Source organism: Lissotriton helveticus, chromosome 1_2, assembly GCF_964261635.1.
Source record: "Lissotriton helveticus chromosome 1_2, aLisHel1.1, whole genome shotgun sequence".
Taxonomy (NCBI): domain Eukaryota; kingdom Metazoa; phylum Chordata; class Amphibia; order Caudata; family Salamandridae; genus Lissotriton; species Lissotriton helveticus.
In genome coordinates this window covers 173009826-173033410 of record NC_136058.1, presented here as the reverse complement: position 1 = coordinate 173033410, position 23585 = coordinate 173009826, and the positions used below count along the sequence as shown (strand labels likewise).

The window sequence follows — 23585 nt, the reverse complement described above, 5'->3', positions numbered from 1 at the left end:
GATATCCAAACGGGTAATAGTAAAGCGCACTAGGACCTGCAAGTGTATCTAGGCAGTGAGCAGAACAGTAAAACAAATTCACAGGACATAACTTAATGAATATCAACCCTCCCACCAACCCCAAGCCTGTGAAAAAGACCCCTGTAAAGCACCTTTGCATCAAGGAAGTGCTTAGATTAATGAAGATCTGAGCATGGTCCGAGATATTACTAGGCAAAAAATGCAAAATCCCCAGGCAGGAAATCCACATACATATATTTATGGTACTTGACAGACTAGTTCTGGACTTAAAGCTCAAAGCACAGATTTTAATATAAATTTGTTTTTCAAAGGAACAAATCTATATAGGTAAGTGTAGGAAGCTGGCTCTGTATATACAATATCAAAGTGAGGGATAGTGTGCACAGAGTCCAGTGGAACCCCAAAGGTAGGCAGAGGTAAAGTTAGATAGCACCTCACTCTCGATTTGTGGTAGTGTAGTTGAGCAGTAAGGCAGTATCAGAGGACAGTGTTAAGCATTTGTTGTACACACTCAGTCAGCAAATTAATTCGCACACTCAAAGATTGAACTTCAGGCCAATTGTTTTTGTATAAAAATATTCTTTTAGTTATTTTTTTTTCTAAAACTAAGCAAGCCTGGCACAGGTAAGCAATACATACTTTACAGTAGTAATGCAATTGCAATACAGTTTGAATGACAATTGTATATGCACTTTGGTTTGATTTATAGTATGGATACAGAGAAATGCAATACTTAGTAAATACAGTACATAGACTTGAATAGGCTTTTTAGACAAGCATTTACAATGCAACGGTCTCGCATTTGCAAAAGTTAGAGCAACATTTTTTATTTATGTGTTGGTTTTGAAAACAGATAAATAAATGGCATTGTCATTTACAATGCCAATAGCTTAATCTCTCGCAAATGCAAGACCTATTGCATTTGCACACACACACACACACACACACACACACACACACACACACACACAGCCCCACACACAGAGCCACACACACACACACATAGCCACACACACACACAGAGCCACACACACACACACACACAGAGCCTCACATACACTAGTTAAATTATTTCAACATTCAAAGTATATAAAGGTTTCTTTTATCGTTAAAATGAAATAGAATTATAAAATAAGCATTATCATTTATAAAGTTAATAAACAATGAATTATTAATACGTGTTAATAATTAGGAACAAGTAATTACATTATTACTGTATTACACCTTAATGTTGTACCTATTGTATTGTATCGATGAAGTACATCCCAAAAAAGCACATGAACAGGAAGGCTGCTTTTACCACACCAGCTTCCATTCCTGCCTGCTTTCTTTACAACCTAGTGCAACTGGGCATTTTAGTGAGATTGTCTAAACTGACACGACCAAAGACTACAACTCCCTGAATACAGCAGAATGTAAAAACAGGTGTGCATATGTTGGCACGTGAACACTCTGCTGTTTGGGCTGCCCTTAATATGCCCACGCACCGGCGAGGAGCCAGGCGAGGCCAGGCAGACCCATCGCACGGGAGAGGGGACAGACAGAGCTGGGGGAAGTAGGTCAGTGGGGCATGTGGTGCTGAGGTACAGGCAGCGCTGGGGGTCATGAACTCAGGCAAGGCCTAGGTGGGCAGGTGATGGAGAGGGACAGGCCGTATCCCGGAAATAGGCAGAGCGCGGGAAACCACAGACCTGGGGCATGAAGGGCTGTACTGATGTCTAATCAGTACTAGAGAACCAGCAGGGGGCATTAAACAGCAAAGACTGAGAACAGGTGGTCTTGGTGGACAGGCAGGAATGGTGGAAAGACGTAGCAGAAGACAGGCAGCTCAGGGTGGACAGCAGTTATGAAAACACAGGCGAGAAAGCAGTACTAGAGCCAGGCGGACAGTGGGAGCGAGGAGGGCGGTGGGAGTATGAGAGACAGACAGGGCGGAGTGCTGGAGGGATACGGGCAGGCGGGTTTGGGTGGACAGGGAGGGCTGTAGGAACAAGCGGGGCGGGCAGGGTTGGAGACACAGGCACACCTGAAGGCAGGGCAGGGTGGACCTGCGGGGTAGCGCAGGGCTGGGGACCATCAGGCCTATATGGGCAGGTGGAGGTGAAAGCATAGACAGGGTTGAAGGCAGAGGCAGGACTGTGACGTATGCGGGGCAGGCAGGGCTGGGGCCAAGCAGGTCCACTTGGACCAGCGGGTGTGTGTGGACGGGCAGGGCTGTAGGCGCAGCTGAGCCAGGCGATGAAGGACTGGCTCTGAAATGGTTTTGCAGTGAGGGGTCTCTGCGGGTTAATGAGCTGACATGAGTAAAGCTGACCATTTGTAATGTGTCTGAAACCCTGTGCACAGCCCGGAAAAGGTTAATGTGCTGAATTTGACTGCCCCTGACTCTCACCCCTGCACCTGCGCTCTCAAGGAGTGAGAGGAGCAAAGAGCGAGGCAAGAGAGTGAGAGAAAGGGAAGAGGGTGGAGAGGGAAGAATGAAGGGGCGAGACATCACTGGGAAGAAGGGGCGAGCAGGAGGAAAGGGAGAGAAAGGTTCCACAGGTAGAAAGTGAAGCGGCAACGGGAGATGAGTGCAGGAGGGCAAAGCTTCGAGGAGCGGGCGGGGAAGGAAATAAAATGACAAAACAGATGAGAAACAGAGCTAGGGAGGAGGGGAGACACCGGAGTGGCAGTGAACACAACGGAGAGAAAGATCGAGACAGGGAGCGTAAGAGGCAGAAGGTGTACAGACAGGACCAATAAAGAGACTGGATGACAGAGAAAAGGGGAAAGAAAGAGGGGGCGAGAGGCTGTTAGATGGAGGGGTGCATAAGGACGATGTGAGGGGCTCATTCCGGTGTCTGCTGCACACTCACCATGCCTCCAGGACTCTTCGATACCTGTTGGAGGTCCCGTCGTCCTGCTCCTGTTTACCTCCAGAGATTGGTATCCGCCGCCCGAATGGCCGTGCGGTACCACCTCACTGCTGTGTGTGCACCAGCCGCAGGTCACGATGAGGGCCTCTCCCCGCGTTTTGGGGATAGCTGAGATTAATTACGGGCCTCACTCTTGGGTTTTCACCTTGTATTTGTGACCTCCCATTCTTCTCCCCTCGTCAAGGTGGTGCACACAGTGTTGTTCCACCACAAGCCTTCCAGATAGTTCCACGCGGCACACGCGCTTTACTTAACATTTTAAAAGTAATGCGCGTGTGCCACGATTATACCGAAATGAAAGAAATAGATGTTTTGTCTATTTCTTTCATTTTGGTATAATCGCGGCACCCGCGCTTTACTTAATAACATTTTAAAAGTAATGCCCGGGTGCCGCGATCATACTAAAATAAAATAAATTTCTCTTTCAGAGCCGTTCCCGCTCGGACGGCCTCAGCCCGACTTACTGCTTTGGTAAAAGGTTTATCATCTTCTTTATGGGGCCATCTGTTTCGCCCCATAAAGAAGATAAGAAACCTTTTACCGCAGCAGTAAGTCAAGTAAGCCAGTCTGAAAAAGACGGGCTAAAAGAGAAAGAACAACGTCACTAGCATGAACGGTGAGGCCATCCAATGGAAAAGAGGGGCGGGGCTTAACCTCACTAGTGAAACTCACTCTACCTCATTAAATCTCGCCAGCTCGACTGCGCATATGCGCAGTCTTTCGCAGGCGAGACCTAACAAATAGCAGGTAAGTAACGTTTGAGATTACTAGGCTTACACAGAGTAGAATACCTAGATACTACTCTGGGACAGTTCCTGAAAACAGTTAAGTTTTTGTTAAATTATGCAACTCTAAAGAATTTCTTTAGTTTCTCAAACTCTACACTTAGAAACTTTTCAAAGAAAAACAGTCAATGTTATCCTATCGAGGAAAATAGTGTTATCGCTTTTGAAGTAAGTCTTTGGTAGTGGGAGTTGAGGCTCTAGGGGAGACTCGGGGGGGCCCCCAAGTCAACGATGCACTCTAGTTACACCCTCATCAGCACTAGGGCGACTGGGTGCAGGGTGCTGTTTTGACTTCGGACGCCCTGTTGATTTCAATGGGGAACCTCCGGTTTGCAAAGGCACTGCAGGCTTAAGGACGAAGGTCTTCTGGGTGCGACCACCACTTCGAGAGGTAAGTTAGGAAGTTAGGGATTGGTTAGGCACCGTTGATTTGGGCACACAAGGTCGTGGGGCCTCGGGTGTAGGGGTGTCTTTTGGGGTCAGATCTTCTTACCAGCTCCTGGTCGCGGTTGGGGGGGGGGGGGGGACCTTCTGGAATTAGGCTGCAGGCATCGGATGGAAGCTTGATGCATGTCAGGGGTCGCCGGATTTCGGGTCAGGATCGCAGATTGACCCCCTCGTGGTATTTGCCGACTCGCGCTCAGACCGTGGACAGCGGGTGCATAGTGGGGCGGAAACACGGTGTCCGGCCAGAGCCAGAAGTTGCTGATGAACAAATCTGGAGTTCACAGGAGACAAAGGCAGGAAGGTCTGTCTGGGTTTTCGAGGTTGTAGGTTGCAGGACACACCGGGAGTTTGCAGGAGCAGGTTCGATGGGGAGACAGGCCGATAGGGGTGGGGTCAAGTCAGTGGGCATCTTCCTCTTATTAGCTGCTGCACAGCTGTTCGGTCTTTTTTCTTCTTGTAGTTTCTTCTTGTCTGAGGAAGCAAGGTTCAGGAGTGCCTCTAAATACTAGATGTTACAGGTAGGTAAAAGGCATGGACCAATGGGTTCTTCCCTGGGGTGGGTACACCCCCTATTATGTATTATGCCACCCTCCAGTGGGAGGGGGGCATGACCCTGTCCCTGGTTGGCTGAGTCCCCCCATCTTCAAGATGGCGTGGACAGAGTTGTGCTTCACCTCGCCTCCCACACCTGTGGGTTGGAGTTGGCAGGGGTGGGCACTCCTCTCTTCCTCACTTGTTTTTCCCGCTGGTTCCACGGCCCAATGTGGGGGTCAGAATCAGTGGGGACCAGTTGCCGAGAGCAGCAAGTGGCATGGGGAAGCTCACAGAGGCAGCAAGCCTTAGACGCTCCCCCTTCATGAACCCTACCCATGCTGGGGAGGAGGTTTGGCACCTCGTCACAGGATATGCATTGTTTCAGGCCCCAGAGAGCAGCAGGCTCTCGACCCAGGGGTCCAGAAACATGTCTGGTGGTGGAAGCTGAAAGAAGCCACTCAGCCTGGACACTACTGGTGGGCTTGTTTTCGGGGGGGTCTTTCCTTAAGATGCCCTCTGTGTGCATTTTTTCATTAAATCCCAAACTGGCATCAGTGTGGGTTTAATGTGCTGAGAAGTTTGATACCAAACTTCTCAGTTTTCAGTGTAGCCATTATGGTGCTGTGGAGTTTGTAATTACAAACTCCCAGCACCATATAATCTTAAAGGCAGCACTGCACTTACAATGTCTAAGAATTTACTTACACACGGTAAGGGTACAGGGCTCATGCACCAGTACCCTCAACACTGGTATAGTGCACCCAGCTAGAGGGGTGACTGATCTATGCCAGGGCAGTGGGTTGTAGGCATGGCACACCCATGTCGACTCTTCACTTTGTTCTGCATCAAAACATGCAGCCTAAAGGCAGTGTTTGTGTGTAAGGGTACAGGACCTCTAAGGGTGGCCCAATAAGTGCTGCAGCCTTTAAAGGCCTTCTCTGGTCACCGTGCCCTGGATACCTGTGGTACCATTTACCAGGGGCTGGCCTGTGGCCAGAGATGCCAATTGGATTTAGGCTTCAATTCAGCTTTAGGGAAAGAACATAGGCCCTGGGTACCCGATAAGCAGGAGCCCAGGGCACACTCAGTCAAAGTGCATCAGCAATTCAGCAAAAAGTGGGGGCAACCATGCAGAGGGCACTTTCTCACAGTAAGTCACCCCTCTAGCAGGCCTTACAGCCTTACGGCAGGTTGCACTATACCACTGGTGAGGGCATATCTGCATGAGCAGATGTGCCCTTACACTATCTAAGTCCATTGTTCGAGATTGTAAGTGCCAGGGAAGCCAAAGAAGAGTATAAGGGCTGGAAAATCGACAACTCGAGTTGCCCAACACCTTGAATGCTTTTCTGAAACCAGGAGCGTTTGGTAGCAAACTACTCCTCTCAATAAACCCACACTCTATGCCTGTGTGGGATTTATTGTCACATGTACTCAGAGGGCACCTCAGAGGTGCCCCCTGAAAACCTACCAACCCTGGCGTGGTCATGGATGCTGATAAGCAGCCTGCCACCTCCAGGCATGTTTCTGGGCCCCTAGGTTGAGAGCCTCTGCTCTTTGGGACCAGAAACAATGCCCATCATGGGCGGAGGTGTCACACCTCCTCCCCCAGGATCGGCACAGTGCTCAAGAGGAAAGCTTCAAAGCCCCGACGAATTTGTAATGCGAACCCCAGTCTTTGCTGCTAGTAGCAGATGGCAGCCTCCGGTTTACACCCCAACTTTGGGCTGGAAAACTTAAACGAATAGGTGTGCGCCCACCTCTAGCAATTGCACCCATAAGGTGGGTGAGGCGAGGTGGAGCACACCTTTCAGTCCCTGCCATCTTGAAGTTGGGGAGATCCCTTCAACCAGGGCTAGGACTATGACCCCTCCCACAGGAGGGTGGCATAATTGAGGGTTTAGACACCCCAGGTAAGGTGCCCATTGGCCCTACCTGCTACTCGCCCCAGACCAGGAAACTGGTTCCTGCCTACCCAAGAAGAAGGACGGAAATACACTGTGCAGAGAAGCTTGAAGAAGCCTACTGATTTGGCCCCAGCCCCACCGTTCTGTCTCCAGGTTCAAAGACCCTGCAACAGCAGACAATGCCTGTCCTGCAGCCAGCAACTTCCAGAACCCTTGAAGACTGCCTGCTCTTTGACAAAGCCCAAAACTCCCAAAGACAGGGGATCTACCCCCAAGAAGCCTACAAAAAAGACACTGGTGCCCTCCGGAACCGCAAATCCTGCCCACTCCACACCTGATGCCACTGGCCTGTGTCCAGGTGGCCCACCGATCCAGAACAGGTTCCCCAGTGATCCTGACCTCAAGAACAGCATTGTATGAACCCTCCTGGACTCCACGATGATGCCCGCAGACTGAATTCAGAGGCTCCCCCCCGACCGGTTCTGGTAAGAAGAACCAGACATCGAAGTACACCCCTGCAATTGAAGTCCCTGGGCCTTGCGGATCTGGGCCTATGGTGCCCCAGCGACCCTCAACACCCCAATTTACCTCTGCTGTGACTGGTCTCCTGCGTGCAGCCTCCAGTGTGACGCCTGCAGCCTGTTTCTACAGTTGAGTTTCTCCATTGAAAAGCATGGGGTGCCTGACGCTGTATTTTCACCCTGCACCTGGTCGACCCTGTGCCACTAGTGGTGTATATTTGATGCAGCTTTGTACCCCATCCTGTATTTGCTCTAACCACCAAAGCTTGGGCCTTGCAACTGATCTACTTACCTGCAGGCAGTGTGGCTCCAAGCACTCCCCGTCTCCATTGAAAAGCATTAGGCCTTTCTCTCTGAATTAGACCTCTGCACCCAGCTGCCCCTGTGCCACTATTGGTGCATACTTTGTGATTACCTGAACCTTGCCCTTTCCTCATCTTTAACCCTGAAGACTAGAACAGCATTGTTGTTCTCCTCCACAGGATAACATAGAACTATCTGGAAATTGAACTGTCAACTTTCTAAAGAATAAAGTAGGTTTCCTGAAAAGCATACTTAACTTTTTGCGAAGATCTTGGTCTTAAAATAAAACGTAAACAAAGCAAATACGTAATAAAATTGGTGTAGATCTCTGTTTAAGCTGTGCGTCTCTTATTGGTCAATGTGTGTGCAATAAATGTCTAACACTCCTCTGTGTTAGGACGAAAGCTGGTCACCCACACTACCATTAGTAGAGCACTTTGGGTTGGCATTGAACCCTGTACACTTCTGGGGAATCTCTGGATTCTGTGCACGGCATAACCACCCAGCGGAACACCATATACAGAGGCAGCTTCCTACTGATCCCATGTCCTAACAATCAGAAATGGGCTAACAATCAAACTATAACCCTACAACAGTGGAGAGTCTACTAAGAATTACACTTCAGTATGTATCCAACAAGGGGCAATAAGCAAAAGAAATTAACTTAAGTTGCTGCGGACTGCCGCGATGAGCCCAATGCGGAGTACATCATGGAGATCTTTGCTGCTGTTGAATAAAAATCAAATAATATTTTCTAATGATCAAGTCAGAACTTAGACGTTATAGAAATGCAAGTGATTGACTGATTGAAAACAATCAATCAATCAAGGAACTTGTAAAGCACACTACTTACCCGTGAGGGTCTCAAGGCGTTGAGGGGAGGGGGGGGGGTGCCTCTACTGCTCGAGGAGCCAGGTCTTGAGGAGTCTCCTGAAGGTGAGTAGATCCTGGGTCTGCCGTAGGTGGGTCGGGATGCTGTTCCAGGTTTTGGCGGCGAGGTAGGAGAAGGATCTGCCGACGGAGGTCTTTCGTTGGATGTGGGGGGCAGTGGCGAGGCTTGCGGAGCGGAGTTGGCGGGTGGGGGTGTGGAAGCTGAGTCTGCTGTTCAGGTAGGCTTGTCCGGCGCTGTGGAGGGCTTTGTGTGCGTGGGTGAGGAGCTTGAAGGTGATCCTCTTGTCGACCGGGATCCAGTGTAGGTTTCTCAGGTGGGGGGTGATGTGGCTGCGGCGGGGCACGTTAAGGATCAGTCGGGCTGAGGCGTTTTGGATGCGTTGTAGTCGGTGCAGGTGTTTGACTGGGATTCCTGCATAGAGTGCGCTGCCGTAGTCTAGCCTGCTGCTGACGAGGGCTGTGTCACTGTTCTTGTTTCGGTCGGGAGCCACTTGTAGATCCTTCGGAGCATGCGGAGGGTGTTGTAGCAGGAGGAGGAGACGGCGTTGACCTGTTTTGACATGGAGAGAGAGGAGTCGAGGACGAATCCTAGGTTGCATGTGTGGTCGGTCAGTGTTGGAGCTGTTCCCAGCGTGGTCGGCCACCACGAGTTGTCCCAGGCTTAGGGGGTTGGTCAGAGGATGAGGACCTCCGTCTTGTGCGAGTTCAGTTTCAGACGGCTGCTTCTCATCCAGTCGGCGATGGCCCTCATTCCCTCGTGGAGGTTGGTTTTGGCGGTGTGCGGGTCCTTGGTGAGGGAGAGGATGAGCTGGGTGTCGTCGATGTAGGTGATGATGTTGAGGTTGTGCTGGCGGGCGATGCGTGCGAGGGGCCATGTATATGTTGAACAGCGTCGGGCTGAGGGATGAGCCCGGGGGGACGCCGCAGATGATGTTGGTGGCTTCGGATCGGAAGGGTGGGAGGCGGACTCTCTGTGTTCTGCCGGAGAAGAAGGACGAGGGCCAGTCGAGGGCCTTCTCTTGGATTCCGGCTTCTTGGAGGCGTGTCTTTAGTGTGCGGTGGCAGACCGTGTCGAAGGTGGCTGACAGGTCCAGGAGGATGAGGGTTGATGTTTCGTCGTTGTCCAGTTGTCGTCTGATGTGGCTTTGAGGGCTGTCTCGGTGCTGTGGTTTCGTCTGAATACGGACTGGGACGGGCCAGGATATTGTTGTCTTCGAGGTGGCGGGCCAGTTGTGCGTTGACGATTTTCTTGGTGACCTTCGCCGGGAACGGGAGCAGGGAGATGGGCCGGATGTTCTTGAGGTCCTTGGGGTCCGCCTTAGTCTTCTGGAGGAGGGCGTTGATTTCGGCATGCTTCCAGCTTTCCGGGAATGCCGCTGTTTCAAAGGAGATGTTGATGACCTTTCGTAGCTGGGGTGCGATGGCTACGTCGGCTTTGTTGAGGTCGTTGGTGAACCAGGTGGCTGTCTTGGTGGCATGGTTGATGGAGGGTTTCTTGAGTGGTGCAAGGGTGTTGGCGCAGTCGTCGATCCACTGTCTGAGGTTGCGAGTGGCGGCGGCTGGGTTGGTGGGGTCGGTTGGTGGGCTCTGGGCGAAGGTTGTGGTCAGTTGATCTGCGGTGACTTTAATCCAGCAGCAGCGGGGTAGCTGTTGGCTGTGGTGGTGTGTGGTTGGTTTCTTGTAGGTGAAGTGGATGCAGCGGTGGTCGGTCCAGTGGGGTTCGGTGGTGTGGTTGAAGGCGACGTGGGAGCTAGTGGAGAAGATGGGTTCCAGGGTGTGGCCGGCGGCGTGGGTGGGTGCGGTGACAAGTTGTTTGAGGCCGAGGTTGTCGATCAGGGTGGCTGAGTTGGCGTCGTTGTTGTTCTCGAGGTGGAAGTTCAGGTCCCCGAGGAGCACGTAGTTCGTGGAGGCGAGTGCGTGGGCGCTGGCGAGGTCGGCGATGGAGTCACTGAAAAGATGCCCGGGGTCCAGGGGGTCTGTAGACGAGTGTTCCTCTGAGGGTGGTGTTGGGGTCGGTGTGGATACGGAAGTGCAGGTGTTTGGCGGTCTTGAGGGTGTCGTCTGCGTGGGTGGAGACCTTGAGGGTGGACTTGTGGACGATGGCTATACCTCCTCAGTTACTGTTGGCGCGGTCCCTGCGGGTGATCTTGTAGCCGTCCGGAATGGCTATGGCGATGTCGGGTGCCGAGGAGTCGTTCCATCAGGTTTTGGTCAGGAAGGCGACATCAGGGGCGAAGGGGTCGAGCAGGTCCTAGAGCTCGATGGCGTGCTTGCGTGCGGAGCGGGTGTTGAGGAGTATGCAGCGGAGGTGGTTGGGTCTGGTCTTTGAGGTTTTGGTGGCTCGGTCGCAGGTGAAGTGGCAGGAGCGGCAGGAGAAGGGTCCGTGGGTGCGTTTCGGGGCAGCCTGGAAGCATGCGCTGTCTCTGCCGGCAATGAGTGTGTGGAGGGTGCTGGCGTCGTATTGGAGTCTGGAATTGTGGCGTTCGCGGGGACCAGGGGTTCTGGCGCTGGGCGCGGTCCAGGCGCGGACGGGAGCAGACGGGCTTGCCTCTGGCGTGCCTCCGTGCAGCGGTCGCCATAAGTAGGGGTGGGAGCGGGAGCAGTGAGGGGGACGGGGCTGCGAGGGCAGCAGCGGCAGAAAAAACTGCGGGAAAACAGCGAGGAAGCCTGGCAGGGTTAAACAATGCCACAATGAAGAAACGGAGAACAGAAGGGAAGGGGACACACAGAGGGGTCAACACTACAAGGAGCAACCACACCAAGTGCTAAGGCAGGAGCAGTACCGTGGAGCGGGCTGCAGAGTCGAACCAGGGACCAGGAGGCTCATGGAGGCACTGGGGTCAGGCGAGGCTGCTGAGGGGTGCTGGAGTGCTGACCTTTGACCGAGGATCAAGGCTTCACACTCGCTCCTCCGCAGCGGTCGCCATAAGTAGGGGTGGGGGCGGGAGCAATGAGGGGGCGGGAGCAGGCTGGATCAGTGGGCGGGGCCGGGAGGGCAGCAGCGGCAGGTAAAACAGTGAGGAAGCCTGGAAGGGTTACACAATGCCGCAATGGAGAAACGGGGTACAGAAGGGAAGGGGACACACAGAGGGGTCAAGGCTACAAGGAGCAACCACCCCAAGTGCTAAGGCAGGACCAGTACCGCGGAGCGGGCTGCGGAATCGAACCAGGGACCAGGAGGCTCACGGAGGTGCTGGGGTCAGGCGAGGCTGCTGAGGGGTGCTGGAGTGCTGACCTATGAACGAGGGTCAAGGCTTCACCAAGTTGGTAAAGAGAAAAAAAATGTATTTATAAAGAAAAAAACACCTTCTAGAACCTGATAATTTACCTAAAATGCAGTACTGTTTGGATTGTAAAAAGAGTTTTTATTTAAGTTTTTGATTAAAAAAAAATAATTAGAATTCTACAAACACTTTACAAAAAAGTTAATGACGTATTGTAAAATGTGCACAAACGTTCCTAAAATGACGTAAGCATCCCTTGATGGTACAAGTCATGAAACAGATGGTGATCAGATTTTAGCCATGGAGATTCACAAGCTTGGCATATATCTTACTGTTGGTACAGGGTAGCCAGATGGGGCAGTAATAGCCTAATACTTTATTGGATTTATTTATTTTCAGACAAAAAGCATGATTCATGCAAGTTGTGAGCTCAGGGGAAGAACAGAGGCCCTTGTCATTATGTCTTGAAATGCAAACAGTAGAGGCTCCTTAAATGATGTGTGTCACTAACAAAGGAGTGCCTCAGCAGCAGAGGCCTTTGAGGCAGTGGCACTCCCTATGTCAGATAGGGAGTGCCCCTGCTACTGAAGCGTTTCAATTAGCTCAATGGAAAGGGATGGTAAAGTTATCCAATCTAGATATTGTTCAATATTCAGATCATTAAGACTATTTGATCTTCCATTGTGTAAAGCAGTTCGTCATTTTGGGGAAATGCCTCAATGATCTTGAGGTCAATAGTGGAAGCTGACTCGATATATAGTATTACCACTTGGTGGTTATACTGTGCACAGAGTCAAGGGGTCCCCCAAAAGTGTACAGGGCTCAATGTAAAACCCAAAGTGCTCTATTGGTGGCAGTGTGAGCGAGCAGCCTTGGGCTTAACACAGAGAAAAGCAAGACACTTACTGCAGAACATTGACCACTAATGGACACACGTTTTTAAATAAAAATACTTTTCACTTTGAAAAATTGAGAATCGAAATGTTTCAGCACAGTTCAATGTTATACTATGGGGAAAAAAATATCACGGTTAAACAGGTAAGTAATGCACTTACAATTCCAGTCTTCGGAACCAAAAGCCAGCAAGTGGCAACCTAATGGTTTTAAATGGAGACTGTGGGTGCTTGCAGGTAAGTAAATCGGTTGCAAGGGTCAAGCTTTGGGGGTTAGCACAAGCACCGGAGAGGAGACACAAATAAGCACCAAACATATAGCACCAGCGGCACAGCTGGTTCAGCTCACCAAGGCCCGGGGGGCTTCGGGTGCAGGGGTGCCTTTCGAAGTCAGAGTATTCATACCAGAGCCGATCTCGGTCGGGGGTTGATGGAGCAAGGTTTCATACGTAAAAGAAACTTGCTTGGATTCATCCCTCTCGAAATAACATGTAACTTATTAACAAACATGTTTTGTAAGTATTAATAATTGCACCACACAACATTTCAGTATCTAGTAGAAGCTTTCCCTTGATTTTTTACTAACAGTAATCCGGATGTCTTAAAATGGCCGCCGAAAACACAGGAACCTTTCTGCGCATGAGCCTGCTACATCTACGTAGTGTGACGTATCTAGGCTTTTGGTGGGAATTCTTTGCAGCTGCGCACTAGTGCCAAAGATGGACACTTCGTGTTTCACATACTAATGTACATGCTTCAGTTCGAACTAAATTTTGTATGTCCTGCTTAACTACTAATGCTATAGTTAAAACAAAGTAACTATAAACTAGAAATAAGCGGTATACAGTACAGTCATTTATTTTCATATTCTAACGTCTCTCTTTGACTTCATTATTAGCTCGTATTTAGGCATGAAGAGCGTCGCAAACTCCATTTTGGAAAGGCTGCGCCTGCGCACATGAACACAGAAAACTTTGAAGCACGGTCATTGAACTGCAGCCAAAGGCCTGTCTTACCTGCAATGTTCCTGGGAACCTGACCGTATGACCGCAAGAGAGGAAGAAATACTGACTGTATTAATACATTGTATATGAATTGAAGCTACTATGCTGGGTGGAATAAAATCATGGTAAAGTAAAAATAATGTGCGGGAACATTGATCAATTACATCGAATAGAAATGATCTCATACTGGTATGGTGTGATGACCTCTCCTCGTCTTTTTGACCAATCAAATGAAGGGAATACACATATTCGCAATATTGGGGGGGTGGTACATACCCTGGAAATAATATAACTACAGTAGGTTCAGTTAGTTAAGATTGTCTGACTTGTCACAGACCTGTCACTGACCCAACGTATGCTGAAGAAGATCGTGGATGCCGCAGACCTCAGAGGGCTGGTAGAGCACTCTGAAAGAAGAATCGGGAAATTGTTGAGGGAGAAGACTGTCACCCAGAGGGATTTCGAGCGAAGCTGCAAAGAGGGGTGTGATGCTGATGTTGCACTTAGCGGAGGTTACCTGTCCTGTCTTGCACCTGATCTGTCCTGTTGGCACCTGATTAGTCGGGAGCCCTTTCTTGTCCCAGCCCGGTGCCAGGGTTGGTCCTCACACCATTCTAGGTAAATATAATCGGTGTGGTATGTCCATGTACCGTTTCCTTTTCTTACCCTTCCCAGATACCTATGTCTAAAAGTATTTGTTTTAAGTCTTACAAGACTTGTTTCAGTAATTATTTTCTTACTTGCAAAGTCTCTAATCTCACTGGCATCTGATTCGCAAAATATTGCATAGATAAAGTGTTTAAATCTTTCCAGAGTCTGTGGTTATTTCCATGAAAGTAAATGTTATACTATACCCATTATTCTAACTCCTTTTGATCCATCACAATTAGGACTTAGCGCCTTAGTGCAAGTATTAGTAAGTCATGATGTACAGGTACAAGTCCTAAGGTGTATAAAACTGATAGGCAGGTAGATATATCGATTACCAGTTCAAAGTGTGAATGTTTATGGGCCCAGGTGAGTATGAGGTTTCTGAGCTGTTAATCTCGTGCCATCAGGGGGTAGCCTCTGGTTTCACACTGCAGGCATCGCTGTGGAGATCAGGAGAGGTCAGCCAATGCTGGACACGAGGTTGGGATCGCTGGAGAGACTTCACTGCACAGGTGAGCCACTCAGACTCGGGCTGTCAGGGATAGGTGCAGAGTGGGCAGATATCGCAGTTCCAGCTGGATCCGGAGCACTTTCGAGTCGGTTTCTTTTGGACAGGACGCTGTCCATGGGAGATTGAAGTATTTTTCGAAGGCAGCAGTCCTCCCAGGGTTTTCAGAGGTCGCTGGCTGCACAACAAGTCGCAGGTTCACAGAAGCTAGAGACAGGCCGGCAGGGCTAGGGCCAAGGCTGTCGTTGTCTTCAGTCTTCTCAGCAGGGATGTCTTCTTGCTTCCAACGTGGTCGCAGATCTAGTTTTCAGGTCTGGTGGAGCCATCTAAATACTAAATTCAGGGACGTTTTAGGAGAGTAGCCGGTAGGGTCAATGGACATCTTACCTGGGGGTGACTACACCCTCAATTATGCCACCCTCCGGGGGAGGGGGCATACTCCTAGCCCCGATTAGAGGAGTCGCCTTGTCTTAACTTCACCTCCTCACCTAAGCGGTGGAGGTGGCAGAGGTGTGCACACTTCCTAGCCTTTCTGAGCTTTCCTACTGATTTTCCAGCCTAAAGTGGGGGTGTAAACCGGGTTCTACCATTGGTTGCTAGCAGCAGAGGCTGGAGGTCGCAATACAAAGGCTGCCGTCTTTGAAGCATCATTTCAAGCACTGGCACATCCAGGGGAGGAGGTGTGACACCTCTGCCCAGGATGTGCATTGTTCCTTGACACAGAGAACAGAGGATCTCCACAAAGGGGTCCAGAAACATGTCTGTGTGTGGCAGACTGTCTACAGCCAGTCAGTGCCCACACCCCGATTGGTAGGTTTTCAGGGGGCACCTTTGAGTACAAGGTTTAATAAATCTCACACTGGCATCAGTGTGGATTTATTACAAGGAGCTGTTTGGTACCAAACACTCCTGGGTTCAGTGAAGCCATCATTGTGCTGTGGAACTCGGGTTGTCCAGTTCCCAGCCCATGTACGCTCTATAGCAGGGGTACTCACAATTATTTGCCATGGGGCCGTAAAGTACGGTCTGTGATGTCACCGAGGGCCGCACTGATGCCAGCAGGGTGGGGCCAGGGGTTCTGGATGGGTCAGGGAATGTGTAGAGAGGTCTAAACAAATGGTAAATAAATGGGCAAGAATTTAATTGAAGGTTAATAAATGCTTGCTTGTTTATTCAACATTTTCTTCTGAATATTAGTGCTCAGCAACTAAACAGCAGCTTGGGCTACTGTTCACCAGGGGGCCACATGTAAAGGTCAAGAGGGCCGCAACATGCCCCCGGGCTGTACTTTGAGCATCACCGCTCTATAGCTTCCCTGGCACTTACAATAATAAGGAATAGACGCCAATACTGTAGGGACATATCTGCTCATACAGATATGTTCACACCTGGGATATTGTGCACCCTGCCTTAGGGATGGTACGGTCTGCTAGATGGAAGACTTATGCCATGCTTGCTGGCATGGCACACAGGCAGTGTGCCATGTCTAATTGGTCATTTCTACCTCACAGGGGCATGCGAGCTGCAGGGGCAGTGACATGGCCCTAGTGAGGAGCCCCAGGGGGCCCTATTCAGCCTCCAGGCCCTAGGTACCCAGGGTACCACTTACTAGGGACTTAAAGGGGGAAAGAAGTACCAATTGTGGACATGTTTTTATGGAAAGAACACTGGTACTTGGAACCTGGACAGCGGGGACCTATTACTCTACAGTCAAAGTTGCGGAGGTTGTTTAAAGCAGCCAGTGCATTGTCTATTTTGTCCTGGAATTTAAACATATCATTTTGATGACTGATATTGCTGAGCAATATGCCGGACTGTATGGCATAGATTACACAGGCACAAATTGTTAGGTATGAGAGGGGTCTCCGATTCCTACTACAGTCTATTGTCTCTTTTCTTTCATGGCTAACTGAGAGTTTACCATCAGTTCATCTTTTTTAGAGTACTTCTGTTACCATATTAGGATAGTGTATAGTATAGCCATAGATTATGACTGCCAAGGTGTCTCACAATCGAGGCCATTGGCCTGTATGAGTAGGTTTCAAAGAACTCAGTGATAACTCTTTATGTCTTGGAGAGATACATGGTCTTAAAAAGATGAGTGTTTAAAAGGCCCAAGAAGGTTCAGTATAGTGAGCCTTAAAAAAAGACCAAAACTGGATAAAATGGGGTGTGATCAGATACTATATTAGGAATGAAATATAGTTTTGACGCTCTAGGCCATTCCCTACTCCCTACAAAATTATTAGTACGTGAGTACAGTATGCCCTGATATATAGAGGTCTCCATCTCGGTGGATTGACAAAGCCTACTCAGTTTCCTGTAGGTCATTATAGCTTGGCGGGACCCATTTATTTGACTAAATTCCCTTTAATTAGTGATGAAGTAATTATGCACCAGTTAAACAAACAGGCCAACAAGTGCATCCAATCTGGACAAACAGTATTGATAGATACACATATAATCAGCATTTGGCAGTATACCAAGCATAAATAAAACTCAAATGGCCTTAATTTAATGCAGGCCAGCACCTAATAATTTTCTGGATCTGAAAAACAAACCCAGAGCCGAGTGTCAAAGTTAAACTGGCTAATGCATTGAGAGAGGATGATCTTTGCAAGTTACAACCAATTTTATGCCACCCTCCCCTCTAATAAGGAAACTGCACACATTTACAAACTTACAGTGTAGCTCCTGGATCTTAAACAACACTCTTTCTGGAATTGGCTTACTATTGCTACCTAGATTTATAACAATAAATTATTTAAAGGAGTATGTCAAATCTCTCTTCTGTATTTTCTGCTTTCTTCTAAAGATTATTTTGACCAAATGGAGCAGCTCACTTAGTAGCAATTTAAATAAAATGCACAGCTACGTGGCACTGAAAGTAGTACAATGGCTATCCACTGAAGAACAAGTTGTATTTCAATTGCATTCTTTTTTTTCACACAGCCTAGTCAGAATTGACCATCCAACAAACACCAGACACTGTAATAAACTATATACATTCACCATTTACAGGCACAATATAAAATTTCCTAGCTATCGTAAAAGAAAGTTTCAATTTTATTAGGGCACGGAGGTAAGAATTATTTTTTCTTTCTTGGTTTATAATAAACAACAACCTTGTAAAACTTCAGAAAAAAACCACAAGTCCCATGAACATTACTCATCAAGTACACTGGAGATCAACAAGTATCAACAAATCAGGACATCACAAGGCCGTCATAGTACCCAACAGAGTCCTTCCTTCCTTCCTCTTTCTTCGTGCGACGAAAGCCAGAGTCAGCCTTTATTCCTGCTTGCTCTAATCATTTCCTGTAAAAGAGGCAAAAGGATTGAGCCTATGTCCCAAAATATCAGTCATCAGTTCTCATTGGATGAACTAGTGATTCGTGTGTTATACAAAGCATTCGTCAACAACCTCATTCGAACATTCAGAAATGACTTTATTCGCAGAGCAAGCATACAGAATTGAGATGATTTATTCACTTTCATTATGAAGACATATTTATATCGGGTAATATAGTCGAACCGCGACCCCGGAGGGATAATCCTCCACCCGCTCCTTCATATAATTGAAACTTTCCTTTACAGTAGCTAGGAAATATTATGTTCTATGTGAGGACTGGAGGCAAGGATTATGCTAGTTTAAAGTTTATTCCCCAGCAACAATGCCATGCTATGAAGTGGTTTAAAATAAAAATTCTCGAACACCGAATCTGAGGACCAGTGAGCAGTGTTCAGGATATCCTCTAACCTGGCTCCCAAGGAGAAATCCTTTGATGCCACGGCTCCCCTTGTGGAATGAGCACCAAATGTCTGTGTGTTGATGCCTGTTTTTTGCATGGCCCATCTCCCAATTGAGCGATGGTAGGGAATTAAACTGCTGTATGCAGCTTTGTGAGGGTGATAAGGGACTGTCATTCTTAATGGGGACGGAAATATTCCATCACAGCTTCATACATTTGGATATGCCGGGTAAGCAAATGCCTTGGAGTTGGTCTTAGTCCGTCTCAAAACATGAAAAATGACTCTTTCCCAAGTGAACACTCTGCCAGTGATGTCTAAAGCCCTGACATAGTACACTCTCCTATAAGAAATCAAAGGAGGAATGCAAGTTTGGCAGATAATGGATTCCTTGACAAATATATGTTCCTTGGCCACGAGAGGAACAGACTGAGAAGCACATTTACGTCCCAGAGGGCCAAATATTTTTGTTCCGGAGGATTAGAAGGAAAATGCTACTTACCAGTATGCATCTGTTCTTGGCATGTAGAGCTGCAGATTCAAACACTATGCATAGATCGTCATCTGGTGTTGGGCCAGGATGTTTGCAGTTTGTTATTGTCTTGGAAAAATCTTTGGAAGTCACAAGATAGGTGACTTCTCCTTTGGACAATAGTGCGCATGGGCATCGACTCCATCTTCAGATTGTTTTTACGCCAAGAAGGGAAATGATGGAGTTTTGTGAGAACAGAAAGATGTCCATGTATGTTGTATCTAACTAAGATAACACTGGAACAGATAAAGGTAGCCTTGGGGGTGGGCATCTGTGAATCTGCAGCTCTACATGCCAAGAACAGATGCATACCGGTAAGTAGCATTTTCCATTCGTGGCATCTGAGCTGCAGATCAAACACTATGCATAGATTGCAAAGCAGTACCGTCCCTTTAGCGGCGACCACCAGTATCTGTTGCATTAGTTTGAAATAGTGTTTTGAGTACAGCCTGGCCCACACTAACTTGTTGTTTTGCTTGCACATCTACACAGTAGTGTTTTGTGAATATGTGCGGTGTAGCCCATGTAGCTGCTTTGCAGAGATCATCTAAGGGAATGTGTCCTAAAAGTGCCATGGAAGCCCCTATTTTGCGTGTGGAATGAACTTTAGGGGGAATAGAAAGTGTATGTTTTTCTTTGTGATAGCACATTTGTATACATTTGACAATCCACCTTGCAATTCCAGACTTTGATATGGGATTGCCTTTATGTGGTGGTGAAAAGGAAACAAAAAAACGTTTCGTTTTACGAAAAGGTTTTGCTCTTTCAATGTAGTAAAGAAGTGCTCTTTTTACGTCTAAAGTATGAAGAGCTCATTCTGCTACTGTTTGTGGTTGCGAGAAGAAGACTGACAACTCTACAGATTGGTTGAGATGGAAGGGAGTAATCTCTGTAATGGGCCGGGTGGCGATTTCAAAGATGGTCCTTCTTCCCCGAATACTGTACTACTTTGTGAATTTACCGGTCCTCCTCCCACAATACATATACACCACGCTAAACTCGTTACTAATCAATTTAATTTGGGGGTCGGGGAGGCGGCGGGTGAGTCTCCAGAAGTTACAGCTGTCCACCAGACACGGGGGCCTGGGGGTACCTGCGAGGCTACTACTATGCTAGCCAGCTCCAATGGCTGACGAGATGGGTGGTGGGCAGAAACCTCCACGAGATCGCCTTCACGGCAGACAAACTGGCGCGTGGAGAACTCCATTCCCTCCTACTGCCTGCGGCCCGGATTCCCAGGGATTGTCACCCCCTTCTACTTGTGGCTCTGAAATGTTGGCGGAATGCACTAAAGTACACTGCAGGAACCCCTCCCTATGCAGACAACATCCCCCTAATTGGCCTCCCGACTCCACAGGGGACTCTGTCACGACGCAGATTACAACCCTGGACGGATGCCGGAGTAGACAGGGTGGGAGACTTATTTGGAGCAGTATCAGTGATTCAACCCCGGAGACACCTCACAGTTACTACTGTGCGCCTCACAGAAGTAGGTGTTATTGGGCACACATGTTAGGCATAAATCTGCTCTCAGTTTTACACACGGAGGTCCGGTGCCTACAGAAATAATGGTGCATTTAGATATTTACATTCCGTATCCTGGTAATAGGATTTTGCGAGAGCAAAACAATGTCCCGCTTGAATCCAAGATCTATGAGGGCCTCGCGGGCATACCCTACTCTGAAAAGGAGGGAGTGTCCTGAACCGCGTGGGCCCATTCGTATGTTCTTCTAATCACAGTGGACTTGCATAGCTGCATAACATTTATGGACAAACTACAAAACATACAGTTAAATAATGAATATATAAAGACTTACACATTAACTTCTTAAGTCCAACCTAAAACAACCAACAATGAAGGAGAAAGTGAAGGAGCAGAGCCATCGGACAAGAAGTTTTTCTTTGGCATTAACTGTAAACGTGCGCGATATTCAAGAGGTGTCACAAACCCATCCGAGTAATGAAAACATAAGGACATTCATTTTACAGTAAGTCTGATCCTGGGAGCATGGCAGAGCTGTGGCACGGGCCACTCGTGGGCGGTGTAGCGTAAAATGAAGCGGCCACACGAGCGCCCAGGCTGTCATTAGTGCAGCCAGCACCGCTGATGAATGTAATTAAGGAAGCTGATGTGCACTAGGCCTTGAAGCTGTTCCTTCGCCTGCACGTGCTCCCCGCCCCCTCTCCGAAACCAGAAGGTGCTGCGCGCCGTCTGCGGGTCTGAGGTGGAGGTGCAGCAGCTGCACATTCACATCCGGGTGGCACGAGATGTGACCGCACAACCGCCCTCTAATTGTGTGTCATTAAAAATATCCACAGCCAGATGTGATAGGAAGACTCAGTTTACCTAGAAAAATCACGATGTGTGAATTTGTCACTGATAAAAGTATGCAGCAGGAAAATAGCGTGCGGAGTGATTGGTCCCTGAGATCCACGAAAAGACACCACACAGGCAAGATGCCACACACCGAGGAAATCTTTGTAAAAATCTGACAAAAGAGAATAAATCGCGTACTTTAAAGAGTTTTCCCGTCTGTGGCTGGATTTTGGATTTTCAAACTGAAGGTTGCAAGTTAATTTCAGAGGTACCTCTGAAAAACAGGGGTGCCAAAGGGTCTCAGAAAAAAGGCTTGACATATGCCATTTTTTTGTTGTCAGAGGTTTATAGGTGCACAACAAAGTGACCACATCCCCACCTCTACTTAAGCAATGACATCAGAATGTCCTAATGCATCACTGGCCTCTACAGTACTTCTGCAGCAGTGATGCAGTGCTCCGAGACAGGTCAATACCTTCATTTACACGAGACTAACAGTTTACATGACCTCGAAAAACGATTAGGAGCAGTTATTGGCGTTTCTGAACCTTTCCCTAGATTTTTGGTAGTTTGCAATGGTTATAAATAATCACACACCGGAAGTGCACTTGCACTAACAGGAAGTACGCGGTCAGAAAGTTCACGTTCTCTCCTCCTCGTGCATCCCGTCCGAGTATAAAATGGCCTCATCGACAGTGAGGGTATTCACATTGTGTCCCTCGCAGTCCCACCAGGAGGGAATCTGAGTGTACAAGATAAACGTTGACCCATGTTTAACCATTTCAAGTTCTAGTTAGCGATGACTTATTTGTGTAAACTGGCATTAGGCCATAAGATTCTAATCATTTTACTTGCCACATTTGTCGGTCACTTTTTTACCTTTAATTCTTTGTGCACCTGCAACTCTGTCTGTAGCCTTGGGTCACGGCCTGGCTGCTAGTTCTGAATTACTAAATAGGAAAAGTAGGCAGCGGCCTATGGGCCCCACTCCTTTTAGGGGCCTGTGACAACCGATCAAAGTAGAACTTAAAGTACATAAACCAAAGACATTAGGTTAACTCTACAGAACAGTTGGTCTCTTCAAAGCTCATCTTCTGGCAGCTGTCAGTTTGTAAGGTAAAGCCATTTGCTTTGCTATACAATACCATTAGCAAAGCAAATGGCTTTAACTTAATCAAAAGCGAGACCTTTGCATTTTCAATGCTTGTTCTTGGTGTGCCCTGGGTCCCTGACAATCAGGTTCCCAGGGCCTGTGTTCTTTCCCAAACACTAACCCAAATGACATCTCTGGCCACAGGTCAGCCCCTGGTAAATGGCACCACAGGTACCCAAGGGAATGTGACCAGGGAAGACCTCTAAGGGCTGCAGCACTTATCGTGTCACCCTTTGCAGGTTGCATGTTTTGGTGCAGAACAAAGTAAAGAGTCGACATGGCACACATCCCTATATGCCATGCCTACAACCCACTGGTCTGGCATAGATCAGTCACCCCTCTAGATGGGTGCCCTATGCCAGCAGTGAGGGTACAGGTGCATGCATGAACCCTGTACCACTACAGTGTCTAAGTCTATTCTTAGTCATTGTAAGTACAGTGCTGCCATTAAGAGAATATGGTGCTGGGGGTTTGTCATTACAAACTCCACAGCACCATAATGGCTACACTGAAAACTGTGACGTTTGGTATTAAACTTCTCAGCACATTAAACCCACACTGATGCCAGTGTGGAATTTAATGAAAATGCACACAGAGGGCATCCCAGAGATGCCCCCTGAAAAATAACCCACCACTAGTGTCCAGGCTGAGTGGCTGCTTTCAGCTGCCACCACCAGACATGTTTCTGGACCCCTGGGCCGAGAGCTTGCTGCTCTCTGGGGCCTGAAACAATGCACATCCTGGGACAAGGTGCCATGTCTCCTCCCATAGGATGGGCGGTGTTGGACTTGGCCTTTTTCCCCCAAAATTTTTCGCTTTTGACCCCCTCATCTAGATTGTCTCCCCCATGGGATTAAACCTGTATAGGCCATGAGTGGTGTGAGACACCTTGTGAAAATGTAATTACCTGACATAATGTGAGCACTTGTAAAATCCCCCATTTTAAAACTGCACCCCCATTTTGGAAATGTACCTGACTGAAATGTATTGTTTTTAAAATGGATGCCATGGCCATGGGTTTTGCCACTGGACTGACATAGGTCAGCAGTCTAGATAATATTACCCAGCTACCCCTAGTTTTGGAGGGAAAGCCTGGCACCCAGGGTGCTCACCCCCTCCCCTAGAACCAGTTTAGGCTAGATGTGCCAACATTCTAGAAGGTCCTGGCACTGCCTGGGAGGAGGGTATAAATAGGGAGAAGTGTCACCAGAGAGTCAGTCAGCGCT

General features: G+C 48.3%; 1 protein-coding gene across 2 annotated transcripts in view; it reads right to left on the bottom strand.

The window, feature by feature from the left end:
- TUT4 (terminal uridylyl transferase 4) overlaps nt 1-23585 on the bottom strand; it is a 1200849-nt gene that overhangs the window by 1108258 nt on the left and 69006 nt on the right. For both annotated transcript variants that reach the window (XM_078670586.1, XM_078670594.1), the window contains exon 3: nt 17842-17925. The gene's annotated coding sequence lies outside the window, so the exon portion shown is untranslated. The remainder of the gene's footprint in view (nt 1-17841; nt 17926-23585) is intronic.